Source organism: Hyla sarda, chromosome 1, assembly GCF_029499605.1.
Source record: "Hyla sarda isolate aHylSar1 chromosome 1, aHylSar1.hap1, whole genome shotgun sequence".
NCBI classification, from domain to species: domain Eukaryota; kingdom Metazoa; phylum Chordata; class Amphibia; order Anura; family Hylidae; genus Hyla; species Hyla sarda.
Genome location: NC_079189.1, coordinates 64,802,543 through 64,809,845, shown reverse-complemented (window position 1 = coordinate 64,809,845; position 7,303 = coordinate 64,802,543). Strand labels below are relative to the sequence as shown.

Here is a 7,303-nt window from a genome sequence, read left to right as displayed (position 1 = left end):
TATTAATATCTACTCCTGGTGCCATGGGACCAGTGCCCGGGGGCACACTATCAATGAATCCCCTGACATCAGTCAAAGAGAGAGCCTTCAGAGTTAGGTCGCTAGACCCTTGTCCAGAGGCTCTCTTCACCATAGTCCAATGATGGAGCGCGCCCGCTATTTCAGCAGCGACTTATCATACTGGGTGGGTCCCCCCATTTTCATTCCTTATTGTTTTCAAAAACAAAAATGTAAACTAAAAAAGAAAATAAAAAACAAAACAAAATTGTCAAATTACTCAAAAAAAACAAAAGAAAGGGAAAAAAAGAAAAAATATTTTTTGGATGAAAGAAATTGATAAAACAAAATAATAAATATAGAGAGAAAATTAAATAAATACATAGAATGTATCCCTCTGAGAGATGTTTACTGCCCACACATGGTAATCCATCAACTGCATCACAACTACGAAAATATTAGAAAAAATTATAAATATCTCTCATATATATCTTCTTAAAGAAGTCTATATTTTATTAATTTTATCAAACAAGATGGCAGGTCTCCCTTCAATAATCATAAAATTGATGTCAAATTACATTAATTTCTTGATAGAATTCAAATTGTTGAGATGTTCCTCCTCCTCCATCCAGATATAATTCCATAATCTACCTAAAAAATAATAATAAAAAAATAGTGTAAGTAGAACATACAAGTATATTTTAATTACAGAGTAAATAATAAAATGTGTGTCTATTTATCATATACTGTTGAGTGGACTCAAGAATTCATCATGGTTACACTATATTAAAGTCTACATTAAGACCTTTCGGACGTAGTGAGTCCAATTGGTGGATCCACCATAGTTCTCGCTTACGGAGTAGAGCAAGTCTATCACCACCTCTGGCAGGTACTGGTATGCAATCAATCGCCATGAATTTTATATCATTCTCCGTGTGTCCAGCCTCCGTACAGTGCTTGGACACAGGGAGGTCTAACTTCTTCTTTCTAATGCTATATCTATGATTATTCAATCTAACTTTTAAGCTCCAGGTAGTTTGGCCTACATATATCAGATCACATGGGCACATAAGTATATATATTACCCATGTCGAATCACATGTAAGAAAGTGTTTGAGATTGTATATTTTGCCTGTGCCTGGGTGGGTAAACGTTGAACCTTTAGACATAAGTTTACAATTGACACAAGAAAGACATGGGAAGGATCCCAGTCTTCTAGATGTCAAGAACGTTTGACCTGATCTCTTTTTATTCTTGACTTCTGATTGAACAAGTCTATCCCTTAAATTACGTGTCCTACGATATGACATAAGTGGTCTAGATGTAAATTCTTCAATATTAGGATAGCTCCTACTTAGAATGTACCAATGTTGGTTTAAAATTTTTGAGATTGATCCGCTTCTAGTGTTATATGTAGAAGTAAAGGGAATCCTTTTCACTGGGTCTCTTATTCTAGTTTGTAGAGTGGATTCTCTATCCAGGGCCTCCACTCTATTTCTATGTTTCTCAATAAGATGTTTTGGATATTTGCGTTCTATGAATTTGGACGTCATGTGGTCAAGGGACTTCTTCATGGCTTCTTCTTCATTAACTATCCTTTTCACCCTTAACATTTGGCCAAACGGCAGCGAATTGACCATCTGTCGAGGGTGACAGCTCTGAAAATGCAGTAGTGTATTTTTGTCTGTAGGTTTAACATAAAGTCTTGTTTGTAACTGATTATCTTTCTTGACCACCAGGACATCCAAAAAGTTAACGCTATCTAAAGATTGGGTCATTGTAAATTTGATCTTGTCATCGATTTCATTAAGGAAGGCATGGAGTTCTTCTCATCTGTGATGATCCAAGATCAAATTAAATATTTTCTTTATTTTTTTACTTTTTATGTTTTATATCTTTTAGTAATTTTATTTTGCAATATATTTATATTTATTATTTTTATTTATTTTCTATTTTTGATTTTTGATTTTTGATTTTTCATTGTTTGTTATATTTTTTTTATTATAATTTTATTTATTTACTATATTAATTTTATTTTCTATTATCTCTTTTTCTCTTTCTTTTTCTCTCTCTTGCTCTTTTCTTTGCATAATAATATTTTTTAATTATTTTTAGCTCTCTTAATGCTATCTCTATATAACTCTGAGTTATGCTGGGTTTTTGCCCACATGGACCCGTTATTACTGCATCCTAATAGAGAATATTTTTTTCTCACATATACACAATATATAAAAATATTTTTTATATAAGAGATCTTTTTATATAATAATATATATATTTGTATTCACTTTATATTCGGTAGCCACATATATAGATTAAATACAAATAACATGGCAGATCTCCTAATATATCAATATGCGATAGTTTATGTCTGACCAAGTAGCATGGAGAGAGCACAAGTTGGCGTTGCCCGTCTCCATGACGACGGTCATGTGATACAAGAACAACACAATGACGTGGAACACGTGATCGGGTGAGTCAGCTGACATCCCCACACAGATCCCGTCACAACTCTCTGCACTTGCGCAGTAGAGATTGCCTCGCGCTTGCCGGCGCCATTATGCATTACAATAGGTGAGCGTTCCTCCTTCTCCGTGCCAGTGTTTATGTTTATGATTTATGTTTGCCACACATGGGTATGATTATACAATATGACAGACATGTGTGTGCAATTAACTATGTTTGTATAATATTAACTGTATCTTTCAAGCTATTTTAATGATTTTAATATACACGTATGCACTTTATTTATATATTGCACTAATGCCTTATACTTGTAATATGATGCACTAAATATGCACTTTTCGTACACTTTTTATTAATTGGCACTATAATTATTATACCATGATTGAAATGTTCACTTGGGTATTTATTACCCCCTAATGTGTGTTTGTATGAGCTTGAAAAAGGATCCTGTGTGATCTGAAACGTTGCTATGCTATGATGTGAAGTGAATAAATCTTTTTTGCACCTTGGATTTACTTACGGAGTGCTGCACCATTTCTTTGGATGGATTAATTTTGGGACTTTGATCAAGTTCATTTGGAGCTGGCACCCGACTATTTTTTTCATCAAGCTAAGTAGTGCTGCAAAATCACCTTGTTTTTCGTGGCTACCTAACTATGTACATGCCTGGCCTTCATATATGGCTGCCTAACTACCTGGCTAGTCACCTACCTACATATCTGGCTTCCTGATCTACTTACCTAATTAACTATTTACCTGGCTACCTACCTACCTGCCCTTTTACTGTGCAGGACACCAAGGAGGGCATTATTACAGTTTGTGGAAAAATGCAGAGTCTAACATGTTTGTCCTGCAGATTGACATGGCGGTCTGATCCGAATGGAGAAGAAAAGGAAAGACGTAATTGTGAGTCCCTTGCTGTAACTGTAATCACTTATATGGTATACACATCCTGGGGGACATTTATCATTGGCTTTACACCACTTCAGTGTTCTAAATGTCCCTGCAAATTTTGCGCAATTGCATTTTTTGCGCAGTTTATTTGCACAATTTTTGGTAGAACCTCTTTCAAAGTTGTCTACTGTTTGGTGCACCATACCCTACTTTTTGCAATGGAGCTGTATTTATTATTTGCGAAAATTAAATTTAGAAATGTTTTTTTTGCACACAGCCTACTTTTTTTGCGCAAACCAACAATAGGACATGTACAAAAGTGTCAGATGCTAGAGCACAAAGCTTGAACCAGTCTCTGCAGCTCACTGGTTTCTATAGTTGAGCAAAATGTATCATGTCCTTTTGAGCAACTGTGCAAATACACCAAGCAAACGGGGGTAAAATATATTCTACTTTACACCAACATTGTCCTTACAATACTCCTTATATACTGGTATTATTGGTCATTAGTGTTGAGCGGCATAGGCCATATTCAAATTCGCGAATATTCGCGAATATATGGACGAATATTCGTCATATTCGCGAATATTCGCATATTCGTAATATCCTCGTTTGATTTTCGCATATGCGAATATTCGCGTGTGCGAAAATTAACATATGCGGAAATTCGCATATGTGAACATTTGCATATGCAAATTTTCGCATATGCGAAAGTTCGCACACCGGTCTCACACAGTAGTATTAGAGCCTTCTTTACACCACACAAGCTGGAAGCAGAGAGGGATGATTCCAGACTGTGATGTGTACTGTGAAAAAAAAAACAAAAAAAAAAAAAACGAATATTCGTAATTACGAATATATAGCGCTATATTCGCGAATTTGCGATATTCACGAATAAAATTCGAATTGCGAATATTCGCGAGCAACACTATTGGTCATGGAAAATTATTTTACCTACCTTGAAGTATTTCTTATATATAAAATTTTGTTTATTTTGTGTGTAGGGGTGGTGGAGGGATTTGGGTAGAATAGGGGCAGAAGTGTGACCAGCAGCAGAGCATTACAGGGGGTCCTTGCTTTTTTTTGGTCTGGGGGCCCTGAGTGTTGTCAGTCCACCCCTGTATACTGTTATATACTACTATTCATTTGCATTGGTGCTCCATACACAGAATTCGTTCAATTAGCAAGACATGAGCGGACAACAAATGCTGCAAAGAGACGGAAACCAGGGACACCCTATTAATGTATATAGGGTCTGGTGGAGTCTGTTTGGACTCTGTGACAGAGCTTTGACGCAGATGTGAACCTAACCTCTCTTGGGCTCTGCGTCACCATTATGCATCAGTATATTGACAAAACAGGCATGCCGAAGTATACAGTGTGGCCTATCCATTCACTTTAATGGACCAAATGGTTTACTAGTGACAACATTTAGTCCATTTATCAAAAATATTTGTATTAACTGAGTGAGCTTCTTTTGTCAGTATAGCTTATTTTCTTTATTTCCACAAGTGTATGCTGTTTTATAGTGTATGGTAGAGTTTCTTTGCCCTGTATGCATAATTTCTCTACTACATTATTCAGTGGTGCCGGCGCCCAGCTTCTTGTGCTGTGCAAAATAAACATATACATTCGGGAAATGGACCAAATGTCTGTAGTAGACTGTTTGATCCTTTAAAGGGGTACTCCGGTGGAAAACTATTTTTAAATCAACTGGTGCCAGAAAGTTAAACCGATTTGTAAATTCATTGTGTTAAAAAATCTTAATCCTTCCAGTACTTATCAGCTCCACAGGAAGTTGTTTTCTTTTTGAATTTCTGACCACAGTGTTCTCTGCTGACACCTCTGTCCATGTCAGGAACTATCCAGAACAGGAGCAAATCCCCATAGCAAACCTATCCTGCTCTGGACAGTTCCTGATATGGACAGAGGTGTCAGCAGAGAGCACTGTGGTCAGACAGAAATGAAATTCAAAAAGAAAAGAAATTTCTCTGTAGTATACAGCAGCTGATAAGTACTGCAAGGATTAAGTATTTTACAAATCTGTTTAAGGCTGGGTTCACACTAAGTTTTCTCCTATACGGGAGCGCATACGGCAGGGGGGAGCTAAAACCTCGCGCTCCCGTATGCCTTCGGATGCGCTCCCGTACGTCATTCATTTCAATGAGCCGGCCGGAGTGAAACGTTCGGTCCGGTCGGCTCATTTTTGCACCGTATGCGCTTTTACAACCGGACCTAAAACTGTGGTCAACCACGGTTTGAGGTCCGGTCGTAAAAGCGCATACGGCGCAAAAAATGAGCCGACCGGACCGAACGTTTCACTCCGGCTGGCTCATTGAAATGAATTACATACGGGAGCGCAAGGTTTTAGCACCCCCCTGCCGTATGCGCTCCCGTATGGGAGAAAACGTAGTGTGAACGCACCCTAATTCTGGCACCAGTTCTGGCACCAGGTGATTTACTTTTTTTTTTTTTTAATCGGAGTACCCCTTTTAAGTCAGTGGGCATTCCACAGGTATGTCAAGATATACACTGCCATACTATTTTGCCAGCATCCAGACATCCAGTATACTAGTAATGTATACAGCCTGAACATGTGTAAGCCCAGCTTCAACTGTAGATAGTTTTCAAGCACATGATATTTCGAAGTGGAAAGAATGTAGAAGTAGAATTATACTTGTTAATTGCATATATATATATATATATATATATATATATATATATATATAGTAGAACCATGTATTATATACAGTGAAATACCACCTCTTTGAGAGCATCATTTTTTTCCTCGCTGATACACAGGTTGGGAAAAAGTCCAGTAAGTAAAGGTGAGGCTAGCACTTCTCTGTGTTCACTCCTGTCCTATCAAACTGCAGCATAAAAACAGAGAGGAGGGGGTTACAGAGCAGCCTGCAGTGAATGGATGAAGAGACACGGCAAAGCACAGCAGACTCAGGGAGATAGTCAATGCATGGTGAGTGAGGGCAGGCTTAGTGCTTTCTTTGATCACGCCCCTTCCTGAGCAGTGGATGTGAGACTGAGTGAGCAGCAGAACATATATATAAGCATTATTTTTTTCTGTGATATGGCAGGTACGCTTTAAAGTTGGAGTTCCATAACAATATGACTGTACTAGTCTGTAGAAAGTAAATTATCACCGGGCCAGTGTAACGTTTTTACCACTGAACAGAATAGCGAAGACATCAAAACTGGCACAAAGTGGTCTCCAATCCGTGGCCCCCCAGATGTTGCAAAACTACAACTCCCAGCATGCCCGGACAGCCGTTGGCTGTCCGGGCATGCTGGGAATTGTAGTTATGCAACACATGGGGGGCCACAGTTTGGAAAGCATGATTTAAAGCAACGCCTGATGTATTAATTGTGGATAGTGGATACAGAGTGCACCTCCACCTTTGTGATAAGTCTCCGCCATTATATTGTATGTGACTGCGGATAGTAATAAAGCTTAGATCTGACTGCTGCGCCACATACAAATCCTGCAGGCGTATATAACTATACTATTATGTATCATTCCTCTCACAGTACTTCCTCCTCTTGTTACTGTATTAGTGTCAGGTTAGGAGACATGTTTGTACAAGCAGACGTGAAGCAGACTCCTTGAATTTTCCTTAGACAGTCGAGATTTATCAAGACCTGTCCTGAGGAAAAGTTGCTGAGTTGCCCATAGCAACCAATCAAATCGCTCCTTTCATTTTGAAGAGGCCTGTTAAAAATGAAAGTAGCGATCTGATTGGTTGCTATGGGCAACTGGGACAACTTTTCCTCTGGACAGGTTTTGATAAATCTCCCCCTGTTACAGTGTGTAAAGGTGTGTAGTTGTGCAGCAAACATAGACAGTCAGGTTGTCTTCACAAGACCATATTACAAATGAGATTTCAGCACCCGCTATTATGGACAGCAGGACCATAGTAATATCACATAATAC

At 38.2% G+C, this 7,303-nt stretch overlaps 1 long non-coding RNA gene across 1 annotated transcript; it reads right to left on the bottom strand.

Moving 5' to 3' along the window:
- Nucleotides 1-419: 419 nt before the first annotated feature.
- LOC130355163 (uncharacterized) lies at nt 420-6,999 on the bottom strand. The gene is made up of 3 exons (XR_008888456.1): nt 6,877-6,999; nt 6,121-6,227; nt 420-648 (listed from the first exon to the last, which is right to left on the bottom strand). It is a non-coding gene; the product is annotated as an uncharacterized LOC130355163 (long non-coding RNA).
- Between the last annotated feature and the right edge of the window lie 304 nt (nt 7,000-7,303).